Source organism: Lathamus discolor, chromosome 3, assembly GCF_037157495.1.
Source record: "Lathamus discolor isolate bLatDis1 chromosome 3, bLatDis1.hap1, whole genome shotgun sequence".
Lineage (NCBI taxonomy): Eukaryota > Metazoa > Chordata > Aves > Psittaciformes > Psittacidae > Lathamus > Lathamus discolor.
In genome coordinates this window covers 30,934,577-30,951,563 of record NC_088886.1, presented here as the reverse complement: position 1 = coordinate 30,951,563, position 16,987 = coordinate 30,934,577, and the positions used below count along the sequence as shown (strand labels likewise).

General features: G+C 43.0%; 1 long non-coding RNA gene across 1 annotated transcript in view; it reads left to right on the top strand.

Annotated features, from left to right (window-relative positions):
* The first annotated feature begins 11,975 nt into the window (after positions 1-11,975).
* The window catches only part of LOC136010906 (uncharacterized), a 118,235-nt gene continuing 113,223 nt past the window's right edge, over positions 11,976-16,987 (top strand). The window contains exons 1-3 of the long non-coding RNA XR_010611056.1: positions 11,976-12,025; positions 12,751-12,801; positions 16,047-16,119. This is a non-coding gene — a long non-coding RNA (uncharacterized LOC136010906). The remainder of the gene's footprint in view (positions 12,026-12,750; positions 12,802-16,046; positions 16,120-16,987) is intronic.

Below are 16,987 nucleotides of genomic sequence, written 5' to 3'. Positions count from 1 at the left end.
GGCAGCCAGTAACACATCTGCATTTCAATTCAGTACCCAGAAAATTAAGTACTTACTAGAATGTTTCAAAGTAATGTGGTCAAATTGCAGACCCTTGGTCCTCAGCCAGACCAGGCAAAGATAAAATACAAAAATGATGCTTCAGGGAAGCATGGAAGTTCAGTCCTTTCTTCACTGACTGGGGAAAATTTGAAAGGTATGGAGAGGCACCAAAACCAGGATGCAGAACCAGGCTTTGAGGGCATGAAAACTGTTGAAGACCTTTCATCACTGATACTCCAATGCTCTCTACCTTGTTTTCACCTAGGGCAAAGCTGTGCAGAGACTGCTCACTGTCCCACCAGGGCTGTTAGTGAATGGTGTTTCCTTTATGAGTCACTGTACGCTCACATTTGTAGCTCATACTCTGGCGCCTGGCAGAGCACTCAGGGCCAGGTACGCCGCAGGAACCCAGTGTACTTATGTACAGTGTAACTAAGAAACGGAGAGACCAAGGAAAGGTTATATCATAACTGTGTAAAGATGGTTGGGGTGCGTGTTTTGGCATGGAGAGCAGGTACTGAAACATTTCTCCCACACCTACCACAGCAAGGTGGTGGTCGTTGACTTGAGTGACAGGGGAGTGGAGGACTGGGATGTCTCAGCCCAAACTCCCTTAAGCCTTGGCTTGATGAGTGAGATCTTGAACACAGCCCGAGCCTGTGACATTAAAGGCTTTATAAAAGCAACAGTGCCATTCTAAAATCAACCTCCCAGGTTACCAGCAGCCCCAGCAGGTGTAACGTGATCCAGGCAGCCCAAGCCAGCAAGTAAACAAACTGCTGCTTTCTGAACAAGGCGCACCAGAGAAACACTCCTAACTGGGAATTGCACTAAGTGGGCTGTGCTGCTATTGAAACACCTGTGAAAAAGGGCAGGCTCCTGTAACTGTCAATTCTTATTCCACACAGGTATTCCCTCTACACCCAAAATAAAGTAGGAGAAAAAATTCCCTAATAAGCCTGTAAAGTTTTGTGTGATTTGTCCTGATCTAGTTCCTTGAACTTCAGTGCGGTCTGTTGCTGGGTTTCTTTAAGCCAGAGAAAACAATCCTACTGCTTTGATTCGAACCCAGTCAGCAGCATTTAATATTGTCCCCAACGAAGCTGCTTCCCTGCTTTTCAGTTGGGTACCCAGTCCACTTCCAGTCAGTAATACTGACTTAAGGGCCTTTTCACTTGGTTGCAATGTAAGTCACTTTTTCCTCCTTCAGTGCCGACACTGAAGCTTTCTGACTATGTGTATTCAACGTCTGTAGACAGCCTCACTGCACCCGGACCTTCTCTGGCTGTTCCCTTGGGTCCAGCTGAAGAGAGGTTGAATGCACCATTTAGATCATCTTGGTGTTACTGCCTGGCTTCCTACCTGGGAGAAGTGCACAGAAGTCACAAAGATGCATCTGGTCAAGTAGAGTCTGGACCTTGACAATTATTATGGGCTTGGCAGGCTTCAAGACTTACTGCAGAGTCTTTGAAGTGTGCAGACAGTGGGCACACTACACTGAGGTACCAGCAGTCCAGCTCTGCCCCAGTGTTTCTGCCTCCCAGCCTGTGTCCCATCCTGACCCAGAAAGCCTCTCCCCCTCCCCATGCCCATGCTCTACTTACTCATGAGTTATGATAACATGTAAGCGGCTTAGAGGATTCTTATCGGAGTAAGTTGAACACAATACAACATTTAACTCTTAATGACAGCCACCTCTGACTGTGATATGTTATAAATTATGTTTGACTGGATTTTTTTTTTTCCAGAGACAGATACTCCCTCTGCCACCCAGTCAGCCCTGTAACGTTGCACTTGTGGCCTTAATCCCACTTGGATGTGTGCCCTGCTGCCTCCACTTTCCGTCACTTGGGTACTTTAGTATTCTTGAACAAGTGAACAATCTTTGTTTCTGTACCTTATTAGGCCAAAGACCATAGCAGCTAGCGATGGCATCAGCAGGCCCTGCAGGCAGGATTCTCTGCAGACACAGCCAACCTCCAACAAACCCCTTTTTATCCTCCTGTTTCTAGGAAGAATTATGATGGTGGTGCCCTGCTGTTGATCAGTCAAATCTGTGGTAGGCCTAGAGATAAGTCCTGTAAGTGTGGTGTACTGTAAAACAGCGGCTCCCATTCATTAGTAGCTTGTGTGTAATAAACCACCCGAAAGAGGGGGGTGGGGAGGGAGAGGGACGAGCAGCTGCAGTATGCAGGAACAAACAACACAACTCATTCTTGGGAGCCAAAACTTTCTAATTTGCTGCTGGGCTGCTGGGTGCACTCAAATTCTTTTGATAATACGCTCGTGCCCTCAGTGTCTCTCCCTGAGTTTCCCAAGTCCTGGTCTCTCAAGGTCCCTGAGTCTTGGATAGTTTCACTTTGAACCCAAAACACAGAGGGTAGTTGAATAGGGAGGAGGGGAACACATTGACTGCCCAGTGTTTGCAAGCTCCAGTATAAGAAAGCGGTGGACGCAGAGAAAAGTCATTCTGCTGGGGAATGGCTGTTGCACGTATCTGCTTGTGCAGTGAGTAAACAAAGCATCACATGGGTTGCACAGCAAGCACGAGATGTGGAGCAAACCTATGCATAACTGAGGCATGCAGAAGGAACAGAGTATCTCAAATGTTATCACTGCTTGTTTAGAAACTTGCATCTCCCAAAAGGCAAAAATCCCCAAATAAATCTCAAATCAGTAATACCTGAAAAATTATCTGGCTTAATTTCTATTCTCCCCCTCCCCCCCAAGTTTCTGTAAATATTTCTGTGAGTATAATATTTCCCCACTGAAACTGCTTATAGGCATGTAAATTTAAATGGAATCTACTACATGTGATGTAAGATGTTGCATGTGTTGAGATGTCAGTAGTTCCTAATATTTGCATAGATGTGAGAAAGGTGGTGCTTTAAGATCTTAGTCTTGGACCCTCCAACTGCCTGTAGAACATTTCGTACCAGGAATTGAAATTATTGCATGTTGCACAACTGCTCTCACAGACCAGACCTTTGTGCTAACATTTGTATGGTCACAGGAAAATTAAACTATTTTCAGATAGATGCTGCTCTGGAGGACCGCTGTACCCTTTCAGGAGATGACAGTGGTCATTTCACAGAGATGTGCCAGGCTGTGTCGGTGCTTGGACTAGCTCCTAACATTTGCATAGACAAGGGCTACTTTAATGGCAAATTCAGGCTTGGGCCAAACAGCAAATACTCTTTATGTAGAGAAGGAAAAATTGCATATCTGATGTTTTCTACTTTTCCTGCAAGAGATCCATCTTTCTTTGTCCTCTCTGGGAGGGGCTGTGCTGTGAGTTGCCCGAGTCTTATGCTCTGAAATGAGAGTTGCCAGACTGCTGCTTGGTGAAGTTACTGAATTGACTGAGGTTAAAACGTCCTGAAGAGCCCCTGCACGCATCTACAAAATGGTGTTAACTAAACCTGGGCACAAAATCTTTTCTTATATTCTGAAAGTTTAGGTAGTATGGTTTAGGTAGCATGCCACTATGAGTTCCAGTTGTGGCATTGTGGCATTTTTTGACAAAATCACAGAAATTTGGATTTAGGTAGGTAGGTAGGTACATACATACCTTTATAATCAAAATTTATAATAAAACAAATGGACAGTGCCCATTTCCAGCATGGAGACTGATTTTACTATGCTGTTTCCAGGATTTCCAGCTAGAATTACAATGAGGAGGATTTTATGGGAATGTCTCCATGACTTTCAAAGAAAACTGCAAAGGTAACACCTCTGGTAATTGCTGCATGTCTTCGCTGTATTAGTAGATGGGTGTGGGCAGACAGACCTGCTCCCCTTACAGTAGGCAGCACACAACAGTCACCTGTCTGTGACCAGGTTGTCAGCAGAAGGTTTGAAGTTATGGATGAGACCAGCAAATTGAGTGAATGTGTTGGGTAGGTATGAAAACAGGACAGAGATTTTTTTCTGAGAGTTTTAGCCCCATTTCTAGCACAAGCAAAGCCATGTAATCCTTTCCTTTGCAATTAGAGCTGCAAATCAACCCCTGGGCCAGAACACTCACACAAGGAGCAATCAGACAAGCTAGATAGTGGAAAAACCTAAAAATAGTAAATGTCTCCACAAAAATACCTCGAATCATTAGAAAAGGACATTTTATGAATTTCCTGAGTATCAGTTACTGCTTTTGTATTCTCATAGTGTTCTGCCAGAAGGGCTCAATTCTAACTGTTGTTTGACAGTGGTAAACATGAGTAACCCTACTCTCTTCTTACACTTGAAACACTGAAAAAACCTGAGTAAGTCCTGAGATTTTCATATCTGACCAACTGAAATCGGGCGAAATTAATTGGTTCATACTGAAATGAGGTAAAACATGCCTTAGTGCTCTTTTAAGAAGAGCAGTCTAAAAATGTGGGGATAAAAAAATGACCTTTTTTTTGTTATTTAATGACTCAACACAGTTTTCTTTAAAAAAGGATGTATGAATCAATGATATTCAACCATTAGCTGAATCCAAACCATTATAAAAACTCCCCTTTTAGAAAGGATATTATTTGTGAAAGGATGGCAACTGCTGACTTATTTTGCAGCACTCCTGAGCTGGGTGAAATATATATATATAAAAAAAAAGCTGATCAGAGCAGAATATTTTTAGTCCTTTTCAGGGAACTATATATGATTCTATCTAATTAAGAATGACTCTTAAAGGATGACTTGACTGTTTCTGATTAAGTTTATGATGCAGGTTTTTAAATGTAACATAACTCACACGTGCAGCCTGTAAGTAAAAAAGGTATGTTCAGAATTAGCTGCTTTACTAATACATGTAAAAAAGGGGTTACAGGTTGCTATGATTTCTTTTCTTCGCTGGTAACTTGTGCAATACTGTATGAAAAATGTTGTGAACATTAAATGACATTCTGTTCTGTCTTCTCTATCTGCAGAAGATAATTGAAGAGGAAAAAACTCCTGTATAAAATTGAACAGCAAACTTGGTACATCTGTGTGCGCATACAAGTGCACATGCATGTACTGTTGCTGGAGTGCTTGTTTTCAAGTGGAGATTTCGGTGATGGATGATTTAACATAAACTTGAAGTGTACGGCAGATTGTTTTGTGTGGCCTGCTGCTTATTTCATGAGCGGCTCTTTCCCATTCCAAGCAAGCGTAACGTATTGCAGTGCTGTCAGCACCCCACCAGCCTCGTGACAGGGATGCAATACTGAAATTCCAGGAGCTCTTTTCCCCAATGATGACTTGGAGCAGAAGCAACTCTGGTGGCAAAGGGCTGCACTGGGGCTAGCTGGGCTCTCGGGGTGCTCCACGGCAGTGGGAGACATCAGTGGCCCTGGAGTTCCTGCAGGTGTTGAAAATCCAAAGGTCTCCGGTAGTGTTGCATCCTCATGTGTCATGTGCACCCGGCTGCTTGAGCCCTGTGGTTGTTCGTTCATCTGGCTGTCAGACACATAGTGACTGGGGCTGGGGAAGGCAGCTCTGGGTGCTGGAGTTGCTGAGATCCACCCCATCCCTATGGCTCTGCACAGTCCTCCGGCCTGTGTGAAGCTCTGCAAAGTTGCCTCTAATCATGAATTTAATATGCTTTCAGACTTGACAACCTCCTTTTAAATGAAAACATTTATGTGGAGCAAAAGGCATGTTAGCCTCTTCAAATAAATGGAATTATGATTCCAAGATCTGACTTAATCCTGATGCTCTTACACTGTACAGTAAGTAGAAAAGGAAGAGGATTGCTTATTGGAGGATGAGTTAGCAGGATCAGGCTCCATTTTATATCATCTCACTCATTTTCCTTCTGGTATTTAATCTACCTTTTTCAGAACTCCCACTGGCTGTCCATAACAAAGTCAAAGTAACTTCACATCTATTACAAACAGCAAACACTAATAATTGAAAATAATGAGGGGTGGTACAGAGAGTGCCCATCCAGCTTTCCTGATAGGAAAATTTGAGGATTGTTAAACAGACCAAAAATGCCATTCTTTCAGATGCATTTTTATCATAAAATGATGTCCTTTAAAATTTTATTTCAAGATGTTTCTCAAATGCATTGTAACTATTTGTTCTTTTTCTAATTGTTTTCTATGTGAAACTGTATTTTAAATCTGCATTTATGTTTCAAAGGATTTGAGAGAAGATGTTCATGAAGCCACCTGTATGTGTTTTATTTCTCCAAATGGAATTTCTGATCAGATAACATTAAAATATTTTTGTATTAGCTTTTGTTTGTTTTCATGACATTTATATATTTCTAGTTATCATTTTGGTGCCTGATCCCATGTTACCAGGCTAATTAAGTGGGATCAAATGTTTTATTGTTCCTGCAACTCAGTCTGGTCTGTGATCCCACTGCTGGTCTCGTTACTCTCTGAATTCAGTGATTTGGATTTTTATTTTGATTTTTTTTTTCTGCTAAAGCCCTGAGGTACCTGTATTCCAGTTGGTAGATTGCATATCCAGGACACCTAAAGCGAAAAAACCTGGTCAGGAAGAGTAGTTCATTTAGTGGATGCATTCAAATGAGTCTCCAATAAAAACTAAAATGAAGATTGAATGGAATTTATTATGGCAAAGTTTCCTTCGTGGGTTGCAAAAAAATGTGTACAGAGATTTGGACAAAGAAAGTTTTGCAGCTTTCATTCAAAGATGAATCTCTTTTGGAAGCAAAAACAATACTTCAAAAAATCCTCCTGAAAGATGAGACTCAATTTTTCCTGTGCAAAATGAATACTTGGCCTGTAGTTTGCACACGGCAATACTTGTTTCTTCCTTCTGCCTAGGCTAACTGGATCTAAAGGGCAGTTCCTACAGTCTCCTACTGTCTGCACCTCCTGTCCCCTCATTCCTTGTGGCACCTTCCCATCCCTCCCTCCATCCTACAGAACAGGGGAATGGCTTTCTCCCAGCTCAGCCTGCAGACCATGCTCCGTACAGGACCTGGCTGGGGCTCCCACCTGCCAAAGCCCCATGGGGAGACCAGGGGCACCCTAGGGGTGTTTGGGCAGGTTAGAGCCGGTGAAGCCCTTGGTTGTCACAGGGATTGGGCAGGTGGTGGTGGTCTGCACCAGCCCACGTCCCACCTGACCTGTCCTACCTGCATGAGTGGGGTGGTCTTGGGCACACATCGCTTTCTTGAAACACGTCGATCAGTTTTTGTGTACAGAGCCAACCCGAGACAGAAATACAGGGGATTTCCAAGCTGCATCTCCACCCTATTCCAGGGTCTGTCTCTTGCTGCTGTAAATCTGGAGTGAAATGAAGAGCCCATGGTAAGAAAATAAAGCAGTGTTTTAACATTTTTCCATTAAAAATGATCAAAAGCAACATTTAGAATTAAAAGGAACTGGCTTTTTTCCCCCTTTTTTTTTCTTTCCCCTGACAGAGATGTTGTGTGAAACATTTTAGCCAGTTCCAAGTTGAAACCAGCTCACTTTTTCTTTTTAGATTCAAATTTAAACTAGCGTCTAGTCAAAGTTTTTAAAGGGACATACACAACATCCTTCTTTAGCATGACATTTGAGTCTCACCCCTTACCAGGAAGCATACCTTAACCTCCCTGTTACTGAAGAGATGAGAGAGGAAAATAGGTTGGCTTTTTGGTACTTTGCTTCACATGGTCACTTGGTACTACTTGGAGTAAAGTGAATTTATTGTAACTCCTCTGCTTTGTGTTTCACCCTTCTGTTTGTGTGGGACTTTCTGTAGCTGTATGGACATAGAGGAAAAAATGAAAAAGCAAGGAAAAGTCTGCCCTCAGAAAAACCACAACATGTATTTTATGGGCTGCGTGGGCTAGACACAGGTGGGCTGTGTGAAAAGAAGATTGTTTTGTAGATGATTTTGGGGAGCAGCAGGTTATCAATGTCTCCCTAAAAAGAAAAAACAAGCTAAATCATCCCTGCGTGCCAATGTAACTGTACTACAAACTGGTTTTGCAGAAACTGCTTTAAACACAGCTGTGAAATTGACACGGGCAAATCTGTTAATATTTTTCTCCCAAGTGTTTTTTAAGCAGAAATTAAGGAAGCTTTGTTTTTGTTTTTATTCTTGTTTTGGGATTTGTTTGTTTGTTTTGTGACAGGGAAACAGACCACAGTTATGCAGAACAAATATATTAGTAAAGTATCCTCTACATATCCCCACATCTTTCTCAAGCCATTCCAACCAAAAGCTTTTGTAAGCGTGTGGGGGCAGCACTGACCTTTTAATTCTGTTTATATGATGTCTAGAAAAAATAAATCCCTGGTCAAGGAGGACCTGAACTTGTAAGAGTTGCCTCAAGACATTTTAAGCAACTAGAGCCACTTCTGCTGGCAGACAGCCCTGCTCCAGCCCTCCTGGCTGGCAGCAGGCACCTGTGGGCTTGCCACTGGTTTGAGGGAGACACGAGGGCACAAGCACTTGTTCCAGAAGGCGTGAGAGGTGGACAGTGCTGAGGCCCTGTGCCTGTCAGCACTTACACACAACATCTTCTCAGACCTAGTTTTGCTCGTGCCAGCACTTGGAGCCCAGTGCCTAGGCTGGTGGGTGGATTATGGGTGCTTGGTGCGTGCTCACCAGATCTGGAGCAACCTGTGGGGCTGCTCCACCCTCATGGCAGATCCTGCCCACTAGTGTGACTCAAGTCTGGCAGCATGGAGCTTTGTAAATTGGCTGTTTTGGAAGCACCCTCTGCGGCACCAGCTCCCACTGCCTTCACTGCTGCCAGCCATCTCCCTGCTGCACCATGCAGACGAGCAGGACCCAGAGCCATGCATGCATGCAGGGTGGGTGCGCACCGCTGGCTGGGACACGGTTCAGTAACCTCGGGCTGAGGACAGTTCTGCAAAAGTGCTGTGGGGTGTTCAGTGGTGTGGCTGAGGCATGACTGGTCCTGAGCTCCCTCACTCTGACATGGCTGCTCACCCAGCCCCACTGCTCCCTTTGGTTCACTTTCAGATGCTTTTGCTCCTCAAAGCAGATCTTGTGGGAGCCTGTCCTCCTAGAGACTGCTGTGTTGCAAAACCACATGCATGGAGGGTGAGGATCTCAATTTAATGCACAGCAGCAAAAGGAGAGAGGGAAATACAACATTGCACCTCTGAGATGAAGGCTGCAGGGCAGCCCATGGGTAGGCAAGAACGGGGCTGACGTTAGTCTCTGTCCCTAGGAGTCAAAACGCAGCTGTCAGCATTTACTTCCTTTTTCTTCCTTTTTTCTTTTCCTTTTTTCTTTCTTTTTTTTTTAATCTTTAATTTTATTTTGCTTAGCCACTTGGTACATCACTGCATGAGGATACGGAAACACAACCAGTGCAAACCCACAGCCACAACCGAGCGCTGCCATCCCGTGCGGTGCTGAGCGCCTGCACAGAGCCAGCCAGTGCTCGTTGCTGCCATCAGCGCGGAGGGAATTACGGGCATTTCGCAGCTTTGAGGCACAGGAACAAATTGTAAACTGTAGTGTTGCATCCATGTGTGAACACACACACACAGACACACAGAGAAAGCCGGCAGCAGCTGATGCTTCACACTAATCACTCTTATAAATGCCTCTAATTAGACTTATAAATACCTCTAACTTTCCTACAGGGAACAAAATGCCCAACAGGCTTAATGCAAACTCGGGGGAAAAAAAAGAGTTAAAAAGATGAGCAAAAGCTATTTTTAAACCTGGCAAGTCCTACCCCAGCACTCTTGAAAATTCAACCAGTCCTACAGAAACCCTAAATTGCAGTGCCCTGCACCCCAGCGGAGCCCTTCAGGCTGCTGGAGGGGGGGCGCAGCATGGGCAGATTGGGGGTGAGCAGCCGGGGGAGGGGCTGCAGCCCTCAGCCTTTGTAGCCGGAGGGCGAAACACTGGGATCCTGCAGAGAGGGAACACAGAAACCCTCAAGGCAGAGAGAAATAGGCCTAGACAAAAGCCCGTTACATGGTTGCAAATCACCCCACTGCTGTTATTTTATTTACCGCTGTCCGCAGGAGGATTGTTTTTTCCTGCAGAATTTTAACCTTTTTTATTTTTTATTTTTTATTTTTATTTTTTTATTCCTTTTCCCCCTCCTCGCCTCACAACAGTGGTCACTTGTACCACAGTGCCACATACAGACTGAACTCACCTCCGCTCCCAGGCAGGGACGGGTGCTGCCGGCAAAGACCTCCGAGCACCCGCGCCCGCCGCCCTGGGTGCTGCCTTGGTGAATAATGCAACCTTCTTCCCAGGAAACAGCCCGTGGCGGCTTATTTCGATGTCTGGGTGAGGAGCGCAGCCCCGCCAAGCCACCCTGGGCGTTCACTGGTGCCCAGGCACTCACACAACCCCCATGACCTTCCCTGCTGTGCCCGTAAGAGCTCCAAATGATTATCATAAAACTTTTTTTCATTAATCTTTTTCAAAGGACTCCTGTATTATTTTTGAGGGTGTAAGAGAAGAACAAAGGCCTCTGGGGCATCGCATTCGTATCTTGGCTGTTTGGGAAATAAATTTCCTTTCAGTGTCTCTGCAGTGCCGTGCAGTCGCGCTCGTCTTCCCCATCCTATTTGGGCAGGTCAGGTTTAGGACTGATGGATCTTAACCATAGTGATGAGTATGAGTCCTCAGTCAAAACAACCTGTACACTTTTGCACTTTGAAATAGGTGCTAATACGGACTAGGATTTGCTGGTGATTCCCCCCACCTTCAGTTTTAGGATCTGTGAAACATCTTTAGGACATTATCTGCCATGTGCATGAAATCACTACTGGGGGGGGGGGGGGAAGTGAGGGGGAAGGGAAGGAGGGAAGGAAGGAGGGAATGAGGGAAGATGGGAAGGAGATAAGGAGGCTGCAAGGGGGGAAGGAGGGCAGGAGGGAAAGGAGGAAAGAGGTTAGAGAAAAAGGAAGGAAGGAAGGAAGGAAGGGAAAAGTGATGTCCCTGTGAGGAAGAAATAATGAGTCCTGCCCTGCTGTAAAACTGCATGGGGGGTTGTCTGGGGGATCCCAGCGTGGTCCAGCCCTGTCCTCTTAGCCAGGAGGTGATCTTTCCCTCCTCTGCTAGGTATTTACAAGGTGTTTGAACAGGTAATTAGTGCCCAAACCAAGCTGCAGGAAACCCTCCTGGTCATCCTGCAGCCAGAACAGGCAGTGAGCTGGAGGGCTGATTTTTGACGGCTGATTTACTGTGAACAAAGGCCCCAAACAACACTGAGCCAAGACTTAGGGATGGTAACTTTAGAGCCAATGGGCTCCTTTCCCATCAGTTTAAAACAGTGTTATTTTTTTTTTCCAAGCTGATAACATTTTAAACATATTGCAAGATGGAGTTTTCTTGGGAGGCAAGGAAACCTGTGAATTTGCTATAAAAGAAACTTCTGTGAATAAGGAAACCCATCCTGTGAATTCACCTGTTGCTAGCCAAGGAGAAATGTTTGGTGTTTTATTTCAACCAAGAATTTACCGCATATCTGCTGCTTTATCTAACCTCACTCTTCGGTAAGATTTGATGTTACACTTGGCAGAGCTCTCAGGTTCAATCTGCTTTCTTATGCCACGCTCTGCGAGTTTTAACGTTTTAGACTAGTGGTACTGTAGGAATAAAAATATAGCCTGCAGTCCTCACAGAATGGGCAAGATGCATTTGATGTGGCCCAAATGAATCTTGACTTTTTTGCTGTGAATTTATAGGAAGTACTTAATGCTGTTAAAGAAAAAAAACAACACTCCACTTTATTTTTCTTTCTTTTTATAAGCAAAGTCTTAGAAATGTGCAGCACATCCACGGCTATCAGATCTTTTCTGGCCTTGACCAGCAACAGGATCACCTGCAGATCGTCCTCTGCAGGTGCAGAAACCCAAGAAACCCTGCTTTACCAGCTGAGGAAATTTGTCATGGTGCTTCTAGTATAAATCCTTGTTACAACCTCAGCATTGTCTTAAACTTTATCAATTCAGAGCAGCTATCCTGAAGTTTGAGCAATCCCATTACTTGAGGTGGAGGACAAGGGCAGAGGGTGCTGGGCAGAGCATTTTGCTGCACAGAGGAGGTTTGTGCCTCATACCCCAATTTTTATCAAGCCTTGTCTAGTGGTGTTTAGTTTTTAAGTTTATACAAAAACAGAGCTGTCCTGTAGCAGCAGACTTGGATGCATGATGTCAGCTTCCTGGTGTTTTTATAATGCTATTGACTACATAGACCAGTATCTGCAGCTTTGACCACTTCCTTCAACCCACCACATTTAAGGAAGTCACTCTTTGGTGGGGTGTGCTGGGTGCTGAAACATGTCCTCATGCTCTGACCATTCTTGTCCATATTTCTTCATCTAAATCTACTCTTCACAATATGGGGTGTTTGAACTGCAGCATATAGGGGTGCCCTTTGTCTCAAGTGGTGGCAGCTCCCAACAAAGGTGCAACATCAGATAGCTGGGAACATAATGGGTGACATTATCACAGCTGGAGCCACTCAAGCTGTGTCTGTCATAGCACTGAGACTGCCCAGATACAAAATGAATTTAGGATTACTTCAATTCACCACTCAATGTGGGGCATGGTCCTGTTACAACCTCTAATTATGTGTGGTAACATCTTGAGCACAAGTAGTAGAATTTTGTTCTTATGATGTTAAATGTTGGGCCTCGCTGATTGGTACATCAGCAAAAGCTGCAACCGCAAAATGTTTTCTACAGTGAAAACCCTACTTAGCTCAGCTCAATAGGTCCTGGTTGTGGTTTTTATTAGTAGAAAATTCATTCCACCTGCTTGCTTGCAGTTCCTCAGTGTGGGTCTGGTTGATGCCCAACCACTGCTGCTTCCTCTTCAGGTAAGGCTTTTGCTTTTATTGCAATTTGTATTTTTTTTTCCTTATAATTTGTAAAGCTTGTTGTTGATTTTCTGGAGAATAGGAAAACAATCTCTGCTCTGGAAGGAGGATGGGGATATAGTACTGGTCAGTAATATGTGGTTCATTTATTTGTTTAATGTTGTTGTAAATGTACTGTGTGGGTAACCTGCAAATGTGGTAGTATTTTTCTTGAAACAATTGAATTTAATGGATAAGTTCATGCTGAGTTTGAAAACAGTTAATGTATTTAGCTTCAAATGGATGCAGAGTTAATTCTTTGCTCAGAAAACATGTACTCTTCATCTGGGATAGCAGTGCTGTGTCATAACTATAAGTGGAATAACACAAAGTTTTCTGCTTTGATAATAAATATCTTCTTAACCAGTGCACTGCATCTTGCTAAGAAAAGAGAAGTATAATGGTAGCACTGAAACAGTGAGTGATTTTAGGAGTCTCAGGAATCTTCTGAAAAATAACACAAGGAGTAAGTTAACTTTGTAAAAAATGAGGAATAATGTAAGGAGGTGTGTTCTGGTCCCTCTGTAGACAGCAAAGTCTCTTAATGCTAGGTACTAGAAAGGTGTATGGTAAGAGATGGCTGTGTTGCTCACAAAAACTCCTGGGTCTGGGTTATATACCGAAAATGTCAATGTTAATAACCCTTGGCTTGTTTGTCTACTGTTTTATGCAGTTGGGGAATGTTTTCCATCTTTGTCTTTCAGCCTGGGGTTAGAGATGCGCTTTTTATTTATTTGTACCTTACAAACATTTGTAAATGCTGGTAAGATTCCTGACAGCACCTGGTGTTCCCACACTGAGCAGCGGAAGAAAAACGGGGCTATGGAGCAGCAGCGCAGGTCATCTCCTGGGCTGTGTCCTCTCCCAGCAGCAAGGGCTGGAGGAGGACAGTTCGTGGCTGAGCTTTAGTGGAGACATTGGGAATGTGGGAAACTAATGATCAGAGAGCAGAGTTCTTACTAACTTCTGTAATGACTTTAATAATGACTAATGCAGTGCTGTAACAAAAATGTAGCTATTACTGTGCTAAGTCTTCAGGAATAAATCAGAAAAAAAAACACATTTCACTCGCAGGAAGGTTTTAAATATCTTGCTGAAAGCTACTGGCCCCTAGCCCCGAGATCTCTCTGCAGAGCACACTTTAGCTTTGGACGTACTTTTAAAGACTTTAAACAGCTTGAGACTTCTGGTTTGCCATAGGAGCTTAGAGCAAATTCATGTTTCTACGTTTTAAATCCTGAGCTGGAGTACAAGAGCCCTGATCAGGAAGGTAAGGGAAAGTATAACAAGGTCATTTTGAACCATGTATGTTCAGGTTGGACTTCTAAAGTCTATTCTAAATTTAATTGAAAGCTGAGGGCAAAGGAGGCAGGGTAGCACTGATGTACTGACTTATATTCAAGCATGTGAGGAGCAGTGCTGTTGAATGCTTAATGAGCCACAATCTTAATAAAATTGTACAGGCCAAGTTGGCAGGAACAGGGACTGAGTTGAAATGAAGGATGAGGTTTGGGATGGTGCATGGGGGTATCTGTCTGTGCAGCCTTTTCCCAAAGTCTGGTGCTCTCTCAAGTTGGTGGCAGCATGTGAGAGTGTGAAAGATGGCAATGAAGTAATACATTTAACCAAAACCTTCCACAGAACATTTTGCAGGGGGTTTATTGCACTGGCAAAGGATGGATGAACAAAGCCAACCAGATATATCTGTTTGAAAATGGAACTGGAAAAGGCAATAATTTCACTGAAATTGTGCTCAGTTTAATAACACTTCTCCCTTCATTTTTGAGATGTTCAAGAGATCCACTGGTAAAGGAGGTGACAAGGTTTCACCCTTCTTATGGATGGAGATGCTGAGCTGTTAAAGGGTGCAGTGCCTTGTCTCATGTCACCTAGCAGTCAAGGAACAGCCTCACTCTTTGAGTAAGGAAGTAAGGTTGCCTCTGGTGGCTTTACTGTCTGACAAAAATTTGCAGCACTTTGCTGTAGAAAGAAGGGTGAATTTGTGGTTGCTTCTGTGGCCTTGCTGGGCTGATTTGTTGGCTGACCAGTTGACTGCAATGGTTATGTGAAGCCTTGTTCTCATGGAGTCCAAACTAGAAATTACATAGAAATCTGGTGGGTGTGATGCTAGACACTGAAGAGAAGTATATCTGACAGTACATGGACATCTCTTTAAGCTTTCAGCTGTTACATTTAATAAGTTGCTTGATGGTTTAGGAAATTGTATAATTGGGATAGTGGTAATGGTGATGTCAACTTTTTGACTGTAATTTTACCAGCATGTTTCCTGTCCTCTCTGTTTTGGGGGGCGGGAGTGTTTGTGTGGTTTTCTTTTTTATTATTTTATTATTTTATTTATTTTTTGTTTTGTTAAGAAATACTCTGTAAGGACTTTAACAACAACCACCCTTCCCAGTCCATACTGGGCTTTACTAAAAGCAGGCTGCAGTTGTCTTCTCTAGTCTAAACTTGCGTCAGGTTGCTTCCCAAATCCAATTTGGGAAGCAAAGCAACTTGGTTTTGTTTACCTCTATTTATGAGGATAAAATTAGTCCTTTCACCAGTAGTGTATATGAATTCCTCAGTCTATTTAAAAGAAGACTTGCATGAGTTAGTCATGTGTCGACCATTTGCACCATGTCTAGACCAAAATCAATAGCTCATGGGGAATTAACTGAAATGCATCAGGCTTTGAAGCACATATTTTTACACCGGAAATGAAATTGTACTGAACTCAAAGACCTTGTGCTGGATGCTGTCAAACATTGATGAGAAGAGATAAAGGTGTAATCTCCTGTCATAATTCTTGTAACTTTTGGCATCTTCTTGCAAATCTTTGCTTTGTAACAATGAACAACCATAACATTGTAGTTCAGGAGTATAGACAATTGCATTATGTAAGCACTGAAGACTGCTGTTTTCTGGAAACTTTTGGCAACAGTAAGCTGTGTGTTGTTTAAGCTTAAACCAGTGTTATCACTCTCCAAAGTCAGAATACCAATTTCAACTGCAGTATTCATGTACTAAAATCAGTGGAAGCCAAAAGTATGTCCACATATTTATTCAATAGCTAGAAAGGCATCGAAATGTGAAGATGATCACACCGATCTTTGTGAAATTCTGCTTGCTATTATTACTTATGAAGTCAAATTAGTCCCATTCTGAACTTTATGAATATATTTCTGTTAAATTCTGCTTTGTCTTAGATCAAGTATACTGTTATCCTGGAAATTGCAGCTACTGTTTCCGTTCTTACTGAAGAGAAGTATTTAAATGCAGGTATGGATGTTTTGGAAAAAATAAAGCAAGCTTAGACAGGGGTATTTTTTTTTTTAGTTGTTTTTGTGGGTTTTTTTTTCTCCATAAACTATAAATCATTGCAACAAGATTAGCCTTTTACTATCTCTCTCCCATTTTCTCCCCATGGCAGCTTTTTTGTCACTTTTGGGCAGAGGTGTCATGGGAAATCATTTGCTCTTCATGTTGCTAATATATGTGCTTCATCATCCATATTTGAAGCTTAGAGGATGAATCAAGAGAATATTTAAACTGCATTGAATAAGTGAAGTTACTCAGTGGTACTGGTCTAACACTTTCTGTCTTGATCCTGTTCTGTTCTTGTGATCCAATATTGCTTAAATCAGAATAATTGCATTTGTTACAATGGCTAAATCAATACATTTTTCAGAGGTACAATTGACTAATGTGTAATTCTTCAGGCTCCTGGTGACATACCCAGTCAAAAGTGTTTTCTTTATCTTAAGATTGCTCCTGTAGGATTATATACCCCACCAGTTAAAGAAAAATCTTGCATGTTTGAAAAATATCTTCAGTAAAAATGCTTTGGCTGTGATCTTTCAAATAGTTAAGCAAATACTTAACATTGGAGTGCTACTTCAGCTAGATAATAACTGGACTGTGCAGAGGATTGATGGAGCTGGGAACTAAATTCCCACTGCTTACTGGGAACTGTACTTCGCAATTTCCTTTTTTGGGGGGGGTGTAAAGCGAGTGGGGAGGAAGGCTAAAGGACAGTGGGAATGGAGTTCAGTTATTTTCCAGATCACTTGAATTATATAAACGAGTTTCACATCCATTTCTGCAGTTCAGATGAAGTCAGAGAAACTGATCCAAGTTGCATCTGGCT